Source organism: Solenopsis invicta, chromosome 9, assembly GCF_016802725.1.
Source record: "Solenopsis invicta isolate M01_SB chromosome 9, UNIL_Sinv_3.0, whole genome shotgun sequence".
Lineage (NCBI taxonomy): Eukaryota > Metazoa > Arthropoda > Insecta > Hymenoptera > Formicidae > Solenopsis > Solenopsis invicta.
In genome coordinates, this window is record NC_052672.1 from 3,570,816 (window position 1) to 3,590,598 (window position 19,783).

General features: G+C 29.7%; 1 protein-coding gene across 1 annotated transcript in view; it reads right to left on the bottom strand.

The window, feature by feature from the left end:
* LOC105204319 (tyrosine-protein phosphatase 69D) overlaps positions 1-19,783 on the bottom strand; it is a 309,057-nt gene that overhangs the window by 71,541 nt on the left and 217,733 nt on the right. The window lies entirely within an intron of this gene.

Here is a 19,783-nt window from a genome sequence, read left to right on the forward strand (position 1 = left end):
CGCACGGACAGTACGGATACTCCATTCTAACCACTAAACATATATTTTGACTGGAATGAATGAATAAAATCATTCAAATGGAAAATAATAATTGTTTCGATAAATTATAAAATTCCAATGAACTAAAACTGAAGCTTGAGCATCGTATTGGCCTTAAATAAAATTGTACATAATATTTAATTTTAAAAATTTTATTACGTATCTTTCACTGAGAAAAAAGTATTTGATATTATGACTATAATTAATGTTAAAATTATGATTAAAAGGTCCATTTTTATCATTATTACTGTTATAATATTTTTGTAGCTATAATATTAATAGTAATAACATATATATAATGTGTTATATTAATAAAAAAGAATTGCCATAATTTAAATATGATTATAATTAAATATAACTTCACTTTGTGGCAACAAAAACTATAATTTATAATCATTGTCGGGGTCTACTATACTTAAATTGTAGTAATTGCAGCTACTCTTTTTATCAATATAACATGTTGTTTGGAGTTTCCAGTAATTATTTTAACATTTAATTATAGTTATAAACACAAAATACCTACTCTCAGTACGCAGATCTGAAAGGAATCCATGCTTTAAATTTATTCCTCAGAATCATGAATTTTTCCAATTTCCAAATTCAAAGACTTATGAAAAAATCCCAGCAAACAGAAATGGAAAAAATTAAAACTAGATAGAAATGGATTTAAAAAATCCAGAATTTGGATTCGGCAATGACCACACAAACCAATTTCCATCCAATTAAAGTTCAAGAATTCCTCGAATTTGTTTTAATCCATGAAGTGAGATTAAAATGACGGGATTTCTATTTTTTCAATCTAAAAAAATTATACGATCCATATAATCCATTTTAATCCATGACACAGGATTAAAATGACTTAACTGCTGTTTTTTAATTCAAAATGTATTCAAATTAATTAAAATGAATTACAAATTTTCAATCCATTTCTATTTATTGAATTTCGAAATTATTTTGTAAGAAGTCAACAGATGTTCTATTCCACGGAAAAAAATTGAATTTATAGTTAACTTTTGCATATAATTGTGTAATTAATTTTAATTATACAATATGATTTAGCTCTATAAAATTTAGTAAAATTTTAGTAAAAGGAGAAGATAAGGTTGTTTTTAAATTATCTTCTGATTTTTCATTAAACAATTTATTTTTTTATTTTTTGATAGTCTTGGTAAACAATAATACAATACTTAAAAATTTAAATAAAATTGTATTTATAATTGTAAAAGCTTTTAGTAGATTGTAGTAATTTAGTAAATTACTGATTGATATTATGATATGTTTCTAATCGATTTTTTTAAACAGTATTAAAGTCTGTTATTTAATCATGTTTGCGATATTATAAAGCTAAAAGACTATAATATCTACTATATGTTTCATTTATATTAGCGTAATAAATTTAAGTAGCTGTCAAATCATTTTATAGCATATTATTATGTTTATTAATAAAATATTCAGATTTATACCTTTTGATTTAATCACATAATCGCCAATATAGTAGTTAATTAAGTTTGTATATTACAGCAAGATTGTGATCATTATAAGGTCTCTTTTGTATTTTTAAAATATTTTTTTATTATTTTTCCGTTTTTATATTTTTATATTTTTGTCAATTTTTTTAACGCAATTGAAACTATTACAAGTTCAATAAGTAAGGCTTTGTATTTTGAAAGAAGATCCCAAAAACTGCCTCTTGTTGACTTATTTCTTCATTTTTTTTACTAAATTATGCTATTTTATAATATGAAATTGTTAATTTTACTAAAATTAGAGTAAAATTCAATTATTATAATTTTGTGAGTGAATAAACCCTAAGAAAAAATTTTCTTCAAGTAACACAATGTTAAGTTCATAATGATTCCTTTATTCGATCAAAATGACTCACTTACAAATGTATATAGTATTGAATTTCCGAATGTCGCGAAACCAGTATTTTATTCTGCTTGGCGTACATATGCGGGTAATATAACGGATGTACCCAAAACCTTCGGGACCTGAATCGTATGATCCGTGACGGTCCGTATTCGATGGTCACCGTTTGACGGCGGAATGCATAATCGTCAGTAAATTTGATAAATATTTATATTCGTGTGAGATCGGCGTTCGAGATGGCGATGAACATCAACTTAAGACAGTTATAGTTTTGACGTATGTCTCTAATTTTTTTCTGTGAGAGAAGCTGCATGCTGATTACTGTTTCGTTAAAGTTTAAATCATCTTTAATGCATCGCAAAACAAGCTAAATTTTAAAAGAAAGTTTCAAAAAGATTTCTTTACTTTAAATGCTTATTTCAAGCTTCTTTCCCTTACCAAAATGAACTATTCGAAAGCCAATAATCACTATTGAAGAACTATTAGTAAAACTATTGGATTATTTGTTGTAGTTTTTTGGCGGATTATTAAGACGAACCATTAGTTCGAATAGTAAAACTATTAGCTGTAACTATTGAAGGATATTATTCGAGCCTAATAATCATTACATGATTACAAAGTGACTATTGATCTTCAATAATCACTTTCGCAATTGTGCAGTGATTATTAGGCTCATTAAATAAAGTAAAAATAAAAATGTGTTTTAAATAAAATAAAAAAAATCTTTTTTCTTTGTGAAACTAGAATTCCTTTCTCAATGTTTTAAATTGTGAAGGTGCCAGCTTTGTAGAGATTTTTTTCTTGGGAATTTTTTTTCGGAAATTTCCAAGCGATTGTCCATCCAAGTCGTGACCCCGGTGAACAATACTTAACTTTTACGACTGCTGCGAACTGATGATTTGTGAGCATTTTGTGTTAACATCACATATATTTTACTGATAGTCAACATATCATCAGGTCAACATATGTTATCGAATGATGAAACATCTATAATGTTATTATAAACCATTTATATAAACATTTATATAATTATTTATATGCACATATATAAAATTATAGTATTTTACAGATTTTTACAAATAAATAAGATTTCAATGGGGAATGGGACAGTAGATGATGCCTCTTACGTATTACGTATACGTGTGTGGTCTGTGAATGTGCGCGGTATGTGTAAACTCGATTGCTGAACCTTCTATGTGGTATATATATCTTAGATATAATGTTAATTAATACCAGCTGTAATCTTCAAGATTTATTTTCTGCTGTAATTTTCAAGCCTTATTTATATTTAATTGTTTGCAATTTTTAAGATACTCTGTATATTGTAAAATTTCCACATTGTTAATTTATAAGAAGTGTAAATCTGACCGAGCAACCACCGCATTTTATACTTTGAATAATGCTAATATTTTTCAAGCTTCACTAAATTCGAAAAGTATTTAATAAAAATAAATTTCATTTATAGTGTTTTGAAAAGCTTTTGAGATCAGATACAAAAGTATATAATGAAAATAGAAGTTTCCATTTAAGAATAAAGTCCTAACCTTGGCAAAAATTTTTAAAGTAATCGTAAGATATTAGTATTCTCTCTCTTCAATATCTTATAACTTCTATCTGAAACATTTTTTCGTATCTTGCGTATTTTTCAAAATATTTATCTGGGACAATCAAAATGGAACTTTCTATATATAAACAGAATTCCTTCTTTGAGCAAGCAAGAGAAAAGAGGATTCATGAATTTAAAAACAATCTCTTTAATATTTTGTTTTTTTATTAACTTTTAACTTTCGAATTTTTTATAATTTATTGATTTTTGCTGATGAGGACTGAATAAAGAAATATTCACGATTTTTACATTGTATTGGAAGCTTTAAAATAAACATAACATTTTAATTATTCAACCATTTTACGTTAATGAACTTTATGCAAAGGAAGCACGACATTCTGGGACAGTTGGTAACATGGGTCGTAAACGGGCAATCTTTGGGGTGGGGAATATTGCCGTCCGTGGACAGCAAAATTAATATTCTCGTACTTTTGTCAAGAAACCGTGAACGTTTCGTGGCGCATGCGCTGAGCATAGGGTCAAATGCATGAGCGAAGGTAGTATATTGATCTCTCATAACCTATAACCGGGACAGGCAGTGACAGGAAAACGTCACGCGCTTGTTCTTCCTTGAATGCCGCTAAAAACGTACTTCCTTTGCATAATGTACTATTACGCTATTTAATATTTTTGTATAAATTAAAACGATCAATACTTTTTTATAATGTATATTCAGGATAGAGAACATTATCTTAAAAAAAGTAACGTGTTACTGTTACTGTTGCTGATTTTTAAAAGTAATGATTTGTTACATTTTCATTATTTTTTGTAATGTTATAGTAAGTCATTAAATTTTAAAATTATGTTATTTCATATACAGGGTGTAACAAAACAAAGAGACCTGGAGTATACCATGAGTTAGAGGACACGAATCCAAGTCAAAAAGTTCTAAGTCATTTTTTGATCTGAGCCTTCTGCTCCATGCTATATGATGTTAAAGTTAGCGAATAAGCGCCCGTCTATAGAAAAAAAGCAGTGACGGACAATAGCGGGCGGAGCGGAGCTGACAAACTACGCGGCGGGAGAACAACGATGAGCAGCGAAACGGCTGTAATCAAAAACACACACACACTCTCTCTCTCTTTCTCTCTCTCTCTCTCTCTCTTTCTCTCCCCTCTCTCCACCTTGTTTAAAAAAAAACCTTAAAGATCTTAAGGTGCATAACTAAAATAAACGTTTCGGTGTTATTGCAATTTATCAATTCAACGTGAATTAATTATTTATCTTTTTATAATTATAATAAATGTTCGAAGTGTGCTCCTCCTACTTCGACACACGTTCTTGCTTTTTTCTGTACATTTTGCGTAGCTTTTCGAACTTGAACATTACTAATTCCCTCAATAGTGCGAAATACTAATTCTGTCATTTTGTCAGTTGTCTCGATGTTGATGTGTATAAATATTTTTTCTTTTATTTTTCCCCAAAGAAAAAAATCACACGGATTGTAATCCAAAGATCGAGCAGGCCACGGAGTTATCGAGTTATTTATTATAATTATAAGAAAATAAATAATTAATTCACGTTTAATTGATAAATTACAATAACACCAAAACGTTTATTTTAGTTATGCATTTTAGGATCTTTAAGGTTTTTTCTTGACAAGGTGGAGAGAAAGGGGGGAGAGAGAGAGAGTGTGTGTGTGTGTGTGTGTGTGTGTGTGTGTTTTTGATTACAGCCGTTTTGCTGCTCATCGTTGTTCTCCCGCCATGTAGTTTGTCAGCTTCGCTCGTCTATTGTCCGTCACTGCTTTCTTTCTATAGACGGGCGCTCATTCGCTAACTTTAACATAATATAGCATGGAACAGAAGACTCAAATAAAAAAATGACTCAGGACTTTTCGACTTGGATTTGTGTCCTCTAACTCATGGTATACTCCAGGCCCCTTTGTTTTGTTACACCCTGTATAGTAAAAATCGAATGTAACTAACAAAGATATGTAATGCCATATACATAAATAAAATGTACATTATATAATATTACATGTATATTATATAGTGTTTGCTAGTTAATTAACTTAAATAAGGTAAGACAAGATATGTTTTAAGGTTTGATAATGAACAAAAAGTTTTCATAATTAACGAATTATCTTGTACAATACTTTTTGTATATTTATTTTTCAATATAACTAGAGGAGAAAAGGGTAATATGGCACCTATTTTTATTTTATTGAATAACTTTGTTTACAATTAATATTTTCTATTAAAACTTGAACGATTACATTCGTCAGAGTGTGGTTTGACAAATTCTAAACTCAAAGTAATAAAATATTTATTATTTAGGATGTGATTTATAAAAATCTAATGCACTGCATAATCAGTGGAAGAAAGAAAGTGGTTGTAATATGGCTATCCATAAAAATAATTTTAAAAAATTAGTTTAAAAGAAACACAGTACCTTGTTACAAAATTATATAATATTAATTTTCCATTATATAAAATTTTCTTGAATGCGAATTTTCTTGCATTCAGAAGCTTTAGAAATATCATTAGAAATTTCATTAAAAATATCATTTTATCCCTGTTTACCTTTAAACAACAAGTATAAAATGATGTCTTTAATGTTTCTAAACATTGCTTTTCACAATGATAATCGATTTATCGAAAAAATATTTCGGTATAAAAATTTTGTTTAAAAAACCATATTAACAAAATTCCATGTTGTTGTTTTAACTTTGTATAACTCAAAATGTATACGGCTAAATAAAACGTTAAATAACAAAAAACATTGGAATGTATGTACCTTTGTGTGATAATCACTCAAGTTTAAGAATAATAAGGAAGTGTATATAATTAAAGGTTAAAAGTGTACCTTGAAAAAGTTTAGAAATGTTCAAAAGTAAAAATGCCTTATAACAATAGTCAGTCATTATGTATTGACATATTAGCATTACTAAAAAACGGCAGGCTACTAAACGAATAACTCTATAAGCAATTGTTAGAATACGTCACCGAATAATGGAAATAATAGGGGTAGCCATATTGTCTATAGTAGCCATAATACCCTCTTCTCCTCTATTATTTAAAAAAATCTTTAGAGAATTATAAACTTTATTTAAGAAAAATAAAGAAAAAGATATTTCTTTCCATCTTGTGTGTGTGTGTGCGCACGCGCGCGCGCGCGCGTATATGTGTGCGTGCGCATGCGCGTGCGCCTGCACGTGTGTGTGTTTGTGTGTGCGTTTGTGTGTGCGTTTGTGTGTGCGTTGTGTGTGCACGTGCGCGTGCGTGTGTGTATGCCCTACGGATAGGGTAAGGCAAGGTAAGCTCTGATAAAAAAAACACCGATTGAAAACGATAGAAAATGCCAGAAACTTGATTCAAACACAATAAATTCTATTGTTTTGATAGAATTCTATTGTTTTTGAATTAGGTTTCTGACACTTTCTTTCGTTTTCTATCGGTTTTTTTTATTAAGGAGGGTATTCCCAGGCTAAATAAGATACACTTTAAAAGCATAAATACAAAGAAAGTCTTTTATCAAATGCTATAGCAGTTTTTATAATATTGTTTCATATTTTTTAATAATTAATGTTTTTTGCAACATAACTTAATTTAAGTAGCTGATGATGTTATTTGTTCATTATTATCTTGACGTCAGTTTGCTACCTAGATAAAATGTTACATTCTATCGAATGTTTCAGATTCACGCAGAATTAATGTTTATCAATAACAATAACTATATGTAGGCCGATATTCATAGATTCCTATATTTAAGACCGTCTTAATGTCATCAACCAATCAAAGAGTCGTATCAGCATTTTAAAACGTTACTAAGATGATCTTGAAATAAAAATTGACTATGAATGTCAATGGCCTATAACAGATACCACTCCAAGAAGAACAGAAAAGTCAAAACAATATCAATTTTATATTATATTGATAAAATATACGTCATTTTTTTCAGGTCCAATTAATACATTTTATTTTTTTGTTTTCCTTGAGATCATGTTACATACAAAAATGTTTATAAAATTACATAAATAATATAGAGGCGAAAAGGGTATTAGCTACTGTCGACAATATGACTACTCTTATTATTTCTGTTATTAGGTGACGTATTCTAACAATTGCTTATGGAGTTATTCGTTTAGTAGATTGCCGTTTTTAATTATACTAACATGCCAATACATAATAACTGACAATTGTTATAAGGTAATTTTAATTTTAAGCACTTCTAAACTTTTTCAAGGTGCACTTATAACCTGTCTTTTTTACATATATTTCCTCATTATTTTTAAACTTGAGTATTATCACACGAATGTACATACAATCAAGTATTTTTTGTTATTTAGTTTTTTATTCGACTGTACACATTTCAAGTTATACAAAGTTAAAATAGTAATGTGGAATTTCGTTAATATGATTTTTTAAATAAAATTTTTATATTGAAATATTTCTTCGCTAAATCGATTATCATTCTAGAAGTGTTCATAATCACTAGAGACATTATTTTATGCTTGTTATTTAATATTAATCAGAGATAAAATGATATTTCTAATGAAATTTCTAATGGCATTTTTAAAGTTTCTGAACGTAGGAAAATTCTAAATTAGAAAAATTCTAAACAATGGAAAATTAAAAATAAATAATTTTACAAAGTACTGTATTTCTTTTAAACTAAACTAAATTTTTAAAATTATTTTTATGGATAGCCATATTGCAACCACTTTTTTTCTTTCACCGATTATACAATGCATTTGATTTTTATAAATTACGTCCTAAATGATAAATATTCCATTGCTTTGAGTTTAGAATCTGTCAAACAACACTTTAACAAACATAATCGTTCAAGTTTTAATAGAAAATATTAATTATAAATAAAGCTATTCAATAAAATAAAAATGGGTGCCATGTTACTCTATTCTCCTCTACGTGTAAAATTATACAAACCGATTTTACAATAATTAATACTTTTATTTCTAATTGTATAAATATATCTTTATATTAAATGGAAAGTTATAATAGTAGTATATTTTATAGTTTTTAAACACAAATTTACAATTAAATAAGTTTCTGTAATATTATTGTTACACCCTGCATTGAGTTGGTCTAAAAATTGGGCCGCAATGAAAAACCGTCGCGAAATAATTACAAAGCGACGACATTGCTGTTTCGTTGTTTTAAATCGTCGTTTTGTTGTGGTCATTGAAATTTGGTGTTGTGATATTTTCTCACGGAAATGTATTCTCTTGTATTTTCAAGAGAGTAAAACTTCGAGAAAAACCTGGACTATATTCTTTTGTGGAAATGTGGTGTGAGTGTAAGAATGCTGAGCTAGTTCGACAGTGCGTGGCAGATCCCAGATAACCAAGCGTGCAGAAGAAAACTTCGCGCACGGTGTGCTATCAATTTTTGATGACAAAGTGGCAATAAATTGCACATAAGTGTCTACCTAATATTACCTAGTATTACCTGATGCTGTCGACAAATTGCCGTCAAAAATAAAACAAAGCTTGCTTACCATGTTTTGTCAACACATTGGCCGTAGAAATCAAGCGTGATATGCAACTCAAACTTGTTCTGCTGTTAATTTGCCGCCATATTGCCCGCATGCATAGATAAGTGCAAATCCTCCTTGATTTTTGCCGTCAATCTGCTGACATAACGTGTCAGCACGCTTTGCTGACGGATCCCAAGCTTAATGCGGACACAGATATGGCTATGCGATCTGCTGTCATCGTGCGCACAGTGTGCGCGTATTTTGCTATCGTGGTGTTATATAATATATCCCAATAGCCAAACCTGACGGGAGAACGAATTAAAAATGTATGATTCAAATTATGTTGGCAAAAGTCAGACAGAACCCAGACACGATTTACTGTTTCAGCTAATATTAGCAGAAAAACAGCAAAATCCGAGCAAGCACTGCGTCACATGTTAAAAGAAATGCAGCAAAACTTATTGACATGTAGGAAACAGAAATCACTGTGTCGTCATAACATGACGGCAGAAACACGGCAGATATAGAATATGGTCTACTTCATCAGCTCTTGACGACAAAATTGCAGCAGAAATTGAGCATAACACAAAAACGAGGTGGGTATAAAACACGATTTGATTAATCAGTTATTTAATGGCAAAATCGCAATAAATATTGAACACAAGGTGTCGTCAAATGTATTAGGTTGTTTGGAAAGTAATTCCATTTTTCTTTTTATGAAAATGAAAGACGATTTTCTTATAGTGAATAAATATTTTATTAAATTATATATTGTCTATTCTGGTCCAATATCTTTTGCCATCTTTCTGGCAGTAGCATGATTCCACGCTCATAAAATTTTTGTTCTTTGCTGGCAAAAAACTGATTCAGATGATTTTTGACTTCCACATTTGAAGTAAAGGTTTTACCGTCTAATAAATTATGTAGAGACCGGAACAAATAATAATCAGAAGGTGCCAGATCTGGAGAATATGGTGAGTGTGGCAGTATATCCCATCCAAGCTGTAAAAGCTTTTGACGAGTTACCAAACTTGTGTGAGGTCTCGCATTATCTTGATCGAACATTACACCTTTTCTATTGATCAATTTTGGCCTTTTCTGTTTAAGTGAATCATTCAATTTGTTCAGCTGATGACAGTACCCTTTAGAATTGATTGTTGTGTTGTCCGGTAAAAGCTAAAAAAAAACGATTTCTTTAAAATCCCACCAAACAGATAGCATCACCTTTTTTTGATGAATATCCGCTTTCGAAGTGCTTTGAGCCGAAGTGCTTTCATCTTTTACACTCCATGATTTCTTGCGTTTAACATATTGTTGTAAACAACCCATTTCTTGTCCCCAGTGATGATGCGCTTCAAAAATGGATCATTTTCTTGACGTTTGGGAAGCAAATCACAGACGTCAACGCGACGGCACAGATTTCTTTCTGTAAGAACATGAGGAACCCATATGTTGAGCTTTGAGATTAAATCTAGGCGTTTCAAATGATCATAAACGGTGGAATTTGATAAACCTAACCTCTCAGCAATCCCACGAGTTGTTATTCGCCGGTTTGCATCAATTAATGCCTTTATTGTGTCTTCATTAGCTTCAACTGGCCTTTCAGAACGTGGTGCATCTTCAACATCAAAATTGCCGGATCGAAATTTTGCAAACCAGTTTTAATACTGGCGTTCTGTCAATACATTTTCTCAATAAAAAACACATCGGATAACTTTTTTCTTGCTTGAACAGTATTTTTATCTTTTTGATAGTAAAAAAGTAAAATATGCCGAAAATACTGCTTTTTACTTTTCATATTTGATAGGGCACTAAACAAAAACTACTGCGTAGAATCAATCAAACTTTTTCACAAGTAAACTTTGCTATATCAGGTGTCAAAATATATAATAATTATGCGACTTAAGTGTGAAGTTGCCTTCTGTTGGGAAAAAACGAAATTACCTTCCAAACAACCCAATAAAATGTGGTCGAGCTGGCTAAGACACCCTACCGGAGGTGCCAGATTCGAACCCTGACAGCTGAAGTGATATTCTTTGTAATAAATTCTTTACAGTTTTTTTCAGGTAAGAAAGGGTTCTAATATTTAAATGTTAGTTAGCATCATTTATTACACAGGCACACAAAAAATGTGTCATGTCTGAAAGGCTACATCTATGTATCCCTATGTATTTCGACGCCCTGAAACCTACTATGATCTCAGAATTGCTCCTTCAGGTCAGGATTTTTTTTACACTCAGAAAATGGTTCCTTAAAATTACACTATTCAGCGTGGTAAAAAAAATCCTGATCTAATGGCACAATTCTGAGGTTATATATTCGGTCTCAGGGCGTCAAAACACATAGGGATACATAGATGTAATCTCTCGGATATGATACTTTGTTCTTTTCATGTGCCTGTGTAATTAATTTCAATTTAATAAACGTGATATTACTCATTCTTATTCAACTTAAAGCTGTGTTATAACTGAAAAAGTAATTTGGCGCGCAGTTTGATGAATTTGAAAAAATATATAAAATTACACGAAAAAATATAAGCACTAAAATTTAATTACGACTGTTGAAGGCGTTTTTGTTTAATCTATGTTGTCCATTATCGGTTGAATATTTTTCTATTCTAAAATAAATTTTGTTATTAAAACTTTTCCTAAATTATATTGTATCATTGTATCAATAAAATTCGAATTAATGAACGTTATTTGTTGATTTTGTAAACATTTTTTTCAGTTTAAGATTTATTCCATTATTTTAAAACATAAAATATTTAAGTTATAATCTAAAATTAAAATATAAAGGAAAATTAAAACATTAGTTTTAAGTTTAAATATTTTGAAAAATATGATATAATAACCAAATCTCTATATATACTAAATCTCTATATACAGGGTGTCCGTCCATAAATGTCCGAGCAAATATCTCGTAACTGGTTGAAGTTAGAAGAAAGTTTAATAAGGAAAATTTACATGGTTTTTAGTCGGCTACGAAATGCACGTAAAGAAATTTTTTTTACTCGTCACCTTTTTGAGTTATGAAGGTCAATGTAGGTTTTTTAAATGGGTACCTATAATTTTTTTTTGCATATTTACATAGTAGAGGTAATTTTCAATCAAAATTATATTAGGAAAAAAATTGCTACGACGCATCGTTTACGAGATAATCGGCATGCAAAGTATTAAAGTAATAATTTGGATCGAGTATTGTTGAACAAATTTGGAATATCAAATAGGTTGAGAAAGTAAACATTGTTTTTTCATGAAATATTTATTAACAAATTAATTAAGAAATGGTTCGAAATTGTTACCATCATGATCGATACAGCATTCAACGCGTTTTATAATGTTTCTTATTGTTAACTGCAGCATTTCTGTTGTAATACTTTCAACAGCTCTAGTGATTTTATGTCGTAAATCTTCTTCATTTTCAGGAATAGTTGCATGAACAATATCCTTAATATACCCCCAAAGGAAAAAATCGCAAGGTGTCAAGTCCGGAGATCTCGGTGGCCATCGTACAGGACCATTAGTACCCATCCAACAATTAGGAAATCTATTATTTAAAAAGTTAATTACAGCACGTGTATTGTGTGCTGGAGCACCATCTTGTTGAAAAATAATATTTCGAAAAACTGATAATGGAAGATCGCGTAAATAATCTGAGAAAGTTGTTTGCAAGAATTCCAAGTATTTGTCACCATTAAGATGACCATGGAAAAAGAAAGGTCCAATAATTTTTGTTCCGATGATTCCGCACCATATGTTCACCGAAAATCTGCGTTGGAAACCTTTATCTCTTTTCGCATGTGGATTCACATCGGACCAAGTATGCACGTTATGTCGATTTTCCATACCACAATTGGAAAAACAAGATTCATCAGACCATAATATTTTATTAAGAAAACCAAAGTCAGTGCGATAATTAACTCGAAGCCAGTGGCAGAACATTAATCGGCGATCTGCATCTCCTTCATGTAAAGCTTGTACTAAATTATCACGAAACGGTTTGAATTTGAATTTTTTTAGTACAGCGTGTACGTAACTTTTCGATAATTCTACATTACGTGCTACTGTTCTTATGGATGTACGTCTGTTTTCAATAAAACTTAATAGCACACTTGTCTCTTTTTCTTCATCTGTTTTGATTGTACGTCGTTGTCTTGTTAGCGATCCTGTTTGACGCAATTGATCTTCAATTCGTCGAAATGTACGATTATTTGGTATTCTTCGTTCTGGATATTTTTGTTGATAAAGTAATCGTGCTTCATTTTCATTACGCATACTTAAATACCAGATCTCGAGCATATCACACTTTTCCGTAATTGTAAACATTGTTCTCACGCGCTCGTATGTAGACGATTGACTAACAGACTCATACTACCCTGTAATTCATATTACGTGCTATACAAATACTTTATTTACAAATCAAACAGTCGTGTATTTTGAAAAGTTGAAGGTCAGCGATCCTATTCGATATAACAGACTTCATACGAGCGCGTGAGAACAATGTTTACAATTACGGAAAAGTGTGATATGCTCGAGATGTGGTATTACAACAGAAGTTGGGTATATTAAGGATATTGTTTATGTAACTATTCCTGAAAATGAAGAAGATTTACGACATAAAATCACTAGAGCTGTTGAAAGTATTACAACAGAAATGCTGCAGTTAACAATAAGAAACATTATAAAACGCGTTGAATGCTGTATCGATCATGATGGTAACAATTTCGAACCATTTCTTAATTAATTTGTTAATAAATATTTCATGAAAAAACAATGTTTACTTTCTCAACCTATTTGATATTCCAAATTTGTTCAACAATACTCGATCCAAATTATTACTTTAATACTTTGCATGCCGATTATCTCGTAAACGATGCGTCGTAGCAATTTTTTTCCTAATATAATTTTGATTGAAAATTACCTCTACTATGTAAATATGCAAAAAAAATTATAGGTACCCATTTAAAAAACGTACATTGACCTTCATAACTCAAAAAGGTGACGAGTAAAAAAAATTTCTTTACGTGCATTTTGTAGCCGACTAAAAACCATGTAAATTTTCCTTATTAAACTTTCTTCTAACTTCAATCAGTTACGAGATATTTGCTCGGACATTTATGGACGGACACCCTGTATACTAAAAAATAAGAAATATGTAAGGACAAAAAAAATTTTTATGGACAAATAATCAAAAAATTAATGAGAATATTTGTACGGTACTCAACACGCAAGTTTCTATTCAAATTAGCTTTACGTCAGATTTAACTTTTTATTAACGATATCACAAGTGTGCGATTAGCTCAGGTGTTAGCGTACTAGGTTACCGTTCCGAAATCGTAGGTTTGAATCACGCCGATGCGTTTTTCAAAAATATAAAATAATCCGTAATTGTAATTAGTAAAATAGAATGTATGCGAAACAACAAATGCAAATTAAGCTATAACAATAAAAATAATATCTAATAAAAAATTAAAAAAAAAAACATTTTTTTAAATATATTGGTGTCACATCATGACGGTACGTCGTGCTCGATTCTGCCGTGTTTCTGCCGTTAATATCTGATATGACAGGCGATGTTCTATTTTTGCCGTGTTTTTGATGTCACGTCATGACGGCACATCGTGTTCAATTTCTGCTGTGTTTCTGCCGTTATATCATAATGGCAAAGTATGTTTCAATCCTGCTATGATTTAGTTGTTATATTATGCTAGCCTATTGTAACGGCAAAAACTAAGCCTAAAGACGACACAATGGATAGGAATCTGCTCTGTACTCATGAATGAATTTGCTTTCATACTGTCAACATACTGCTAACATTTTGCTATCTGGGAATATAATATATAATAATAATATTCACATATTTTAATTACATTCTTACGTTTATACGTACATCTTAAGAAAAATTGTACACTGTTATTTTGTTGGTTAAATTATTACGTAAATATTTTTATAATTTTGACTTCAATTGTAAATTTACTTTTGCAAATTGCTTAATTACTGTAAAAAAATATAATTTTACTTGTGACTTTGTTTTTACGCTTGTAAATATACACCTTTAATAGCGGATTCCGAAATTATTCTTTATCATTGTTATAATTTAATATTTAATTTTTTACAGTGTAAGTATCGCATATTGTTAAAAAAAGTACATAAAATTAGATGAAAGTACATAAAATTATATAAATAATACGTGTACTTTTAGAATTTTTGAATTATGTAAATTTTCATATTAGATGGAAAATAATAATAATGGAATATTTTATAATTTCTATGTAAATATATAAATTTTTCTATTCTTACATAACATAATGATAATATAACAAATGCTGTATTTGCATTTTTACATTTGTACATATAACTTGAGAAAAATTACGTTATTTGTTGAATTATTCCGTAAATATTTCTGTTAACTTAACTCCAATTGTATTATATTCAAGTGTATATATTTATTTTTGCCAATTGTTTAGGTATTTTAAAGAATAATTTTCTTTATAAATAATTTTGTTTTTATGTACTTTTTTAAATATACTTTTTTAATAATGGGTCTCAAAATTACTAATTATAGTAGTTGCAATTTGACATGTATTTTTTTTACAATATAACATTGCATGTACGAAAAGATCGAAATTGGTATAATTTTATTAAATTTGATCTTTATGTTTTAAATATGTAAAGAAGAAATTGGACGTTGATTATCACATTTTAATTATTTCGCATAAATATGGGAATGTTTTTTCACGTAAATGTGAAATCTGAATTCAGTACAATTATATCCTCTTATATTATATTTGCCACAAATTATTGTAAAAGAAACAAATGATGGCGCTGGCAGCGCCCATGAAATGATGAAACGGAATTCACAATGCGGAATCGCGGTTCGTCGATCGACCGATACAAGCCGTTAAGTGACAGAAACCCATTGATTATCCGTGATTATTATATAGGGAAGGACCTTCCATTTGTGTGGACTAGAAAACTGGATACACTTGACGAACACGATTCATACGCCTTCTCTAAGCAGTTGAAAGCAGTATGAAAGATAAAAAATAATAAAGAAATAAGAAAATAAACTATTATGTGTGTAATCAAATATTAGTCTTCGAAATTATAAACCGGTTGCAATGTAATTATAAAATTACGGTTTAGTTGAACTTTTATTCCATTCTATTATTCTTTGCGCATTTATCAAATTCACAAATAAATTATTCTTGTTATACTGCTATATTACTTTCTTAATTATCTACATTTAAAAAAATTAGTATTTGATTTTTTTACTTTCTTATCTTTAGTATTAAGCTTTGTCAATTTATATTCTATTTATATTTTACTTCTTCAGAAATCGAGCACAATGTACCGTTATGACATGACACCAATATATACAACATTTTTTTTAGTTTTTTAACAGATGTTATTTTTATTTTTATTTTTATTTTTAGCTTAATTTGCATTCGTTGGTATCATTTCTTTTATTATTGTTTCATAATACGTTTATTAACTCTTTAAATCAATTTTTGCACACACAATGATTTTTTTATTTTTTGATCGAATAGGACGATTTTAAAAAACTTTTAGAAAAATAAATCGAACAATATGAATATTAATATTAATAATATTAATAATATTAGAGGAGTAAAGGGTATTATGGCTACTGTCGACAATATGGTTACCCCTATTATCTCCGTTATTAGATGACATATTCTAACAATTGCTTATGGTGTTATTCATTTAGTAGCCCGCCGTTTTTTAGTGATGTTAATATGACAATACATAATAAGTGACAATTGTTATAAGGCATTTTTACTTTTGAGCACTTCTTAAACTTTTTCAAGGTTCACCCTTAACCTTTAATTACTCATACTTTCTCATTATTCTTAAACTTGAGTGTATTATCACACGAATGTACATACACTTGAGTGCTTTTTTTATTATTTACCTTTTTATTTAGCTATACACATTTTAAGTTATACAAAGTTAAAACAATAACATGGAATTTCATTAATATGGCCTTTTAAGCGAAATTTTTATAATAAAATATTTCTTCGATAAATCGATCGTCATTCTAAGAGCGGTGTTTAAAAACATTAAAATCATTATTTTATGCTTGTTGTTTAATGTTAAACAGGGATAAAATGACATTTCTAACTAAATTTCTAATGGTATTTTTAAAGTTACTGAACGCAAGAAAATTCTATATTAGGAAAATTCTAAACAATGCAAATTATTATAAAAATACGTAATTTTATAAAAAGATACTGTGTTTCTTCTAAACTAAACTAACTTTTTTAAATCATTCTTTTAGATAGCCATATTACAACCACTTTTTTTCTGCCACCGATTATGCAGAGCATTAGATTTTTATAAATTACGTCTTAAATAATGAATATTTCATTACTTTGAGCCTAGAATCTGTCCAACAACACTTTGACGAATGTAATCGTTCAAGTTTCAATAGAAAATATTAATTATAAATAAAATGATTTAATGAAATGAAAATGCCATATTATTCTCTTCTCCTCTACTATTAATAATATAAATAATCAAGATACGTAAGTAACGTGTTACTCCGTAACGCTGTAGCAATTACTTTTTTGATAACGTACTGATTTTTATTTCTTATAGTTATAATCGTAGTTACATTTTTTTTTAGTTACTATAACGAATTTAACAGCTACTTTTATTATTTTTTATATTTTGGAATTTTATAACATAATTTTCATATATTTACTCTTCATTTTCAACTGATGTTCAGTCTGTTACGTTTAATCGTTTTAAGATACCATAACATATAGTTTTAACCTTCAACTGACACACTGGATCTGGTACACCGGGGCCATTTACAAAAATGCTTAACATTTATAAACCGTAAGGGTTGGGAATCGTAATAATATATACATTATTTTTCAAACAAATCTTCATATTCGAGTAAATTTTTTTATGCAATTAAAAATTAAAACAGCACTCGACCAACCGTGCTATTCCGTATAGCGCTGGTATAGGCGCATAGCAGGGGACACCGAAGTTTCTCAATAACAGCACCTCATTTTATGTTTTCTTCTTCGATTCAGCGCCAAGCGAGGAGGATGCACTATCGTAGCACCCCCCTCCCCCCCCACTACTTTCTGCCCACCCCGACATCCATCGTGCTGCCGTAAAACATAAAAGATTAAAATTATTAAATGGATAATTAAAAGTATTTTAAAATAAAAGGGAGTTAACTAAAAAAAGTTATTTCTTTCGAAAGAATAATAATAATACTTAAAATAGTTTATTAATCAATTTAATAATATTATTAAATTAAGAATTATGTTTATAATTAAAAAAAAGGAAAAATTAATTAATTTAATATTTTGTTCATTTAAAATTAGACTGTGTAAAGATTCAAATATTTGCATATCTCAGAAATACCAAATGCTGGCGAAAGATTCAAATGTTCGCATAGCTCAAAGCTACCAAATTATTTTGCCTGTTTAAAACATATTTTTTTATGTTTAAAAATGTTTTGTTTTGGTTATTTAAAAAACACAAATAAAACAAAAACAAATTGTTTTAAATAAAAAAACAATGCTTTTTGTTTAAAATAAAAAAAACTAGTTTCTTGCCAACTCTGGCGATGACCGTGGGAAGCATTCCTGTTTAAGTTGTTTCAGTAACGGCCAAATATCTCTACTAAAAAATAATTATTTAAAATTAAAAAATATCTTGACTAATGTGTGCACAAGTTATTAAAACATCTCTAATATTATTGGCTAACGACTAGTAAATGTACACTTTCACATTTTCACTACATAACAAAATACAAATTCCATGTCCAGAATTGATTTTTTGCAACTACTATTGAATTTGTTTTCCTTCTTTATACTTTAAGATCTCCAAAATTGTCTTTGAGTAAAAGAGAAAAGAAACAATTCATTTTTACAATGCCTAGAATATTTAAGTGTGTTTGAGGGTAATTTTTGACCTGCAAGGGAGTCTTCCGCAACCTGTATCGGGTCCGCTTTTTTTCTACATTCCTTCTAGGCCTCATAGCCTCCTCTCTCAGTGAAAGGAGAAAAGCGACAATTCATTTGTACGGTGTCTAGAATTTTTTAAGTGTGTTTGAGGGTGGTTTTTGGCTTGTAAGGGTGTATTCCGCAACCTGTATCGGTTCCGCTTTTTTTCTACATTATTTCTAGGCGTCATAGCCTTCTCTTTGTGTCAGGAGAACGGCGACAAATTATTTTTAAAAAATCGCTCCAGGAACGTTCCAAACTTCAACCAGCTTGATTTATAAGTAACTTTATCAAGATAATTATTTTGAACATTTGTTACGAAGAAGACTTCAAGGATATAATTCTTGAAATTTCCTTGCAGCAACAAATAATTTGCTCTTTTCAGGGCAACCAAATATTTTATTTCGAGGAATATTTTCACAGTTTTTGCAAATAATAAAAAATAAAAAGTAAAAAAAGTATTTAGGAGAAATTGATTTTGATAAAATCATTTTTTGAATATTTTGAATAAATATTAATTATCTTGATAAAGTCACTTATCATCATCATTATTAGTACAACAACCCGGGGTCAGTCTTGACTTGCTCCAGGATATGTTTCCATCCGTTCCTGTCCCGCACCCTCTGTCTCCAGTTAGATATTTGAAACCGACGCATGCCCTCCTCAACGGCATCCATCCAGCACGCTCTCGGTCTGCCTCTCTTTCTGATGCCCTCCAGGTTCCGCATCAGGATCAGTTTGGCCGGATCATCATCAGGTCTTCTATATATGTGCCATCTTAACCTCGAAAGACTGATAAACTTAGCGACGTTAGTTAGTATCGTTATAGATTTCATATAGCT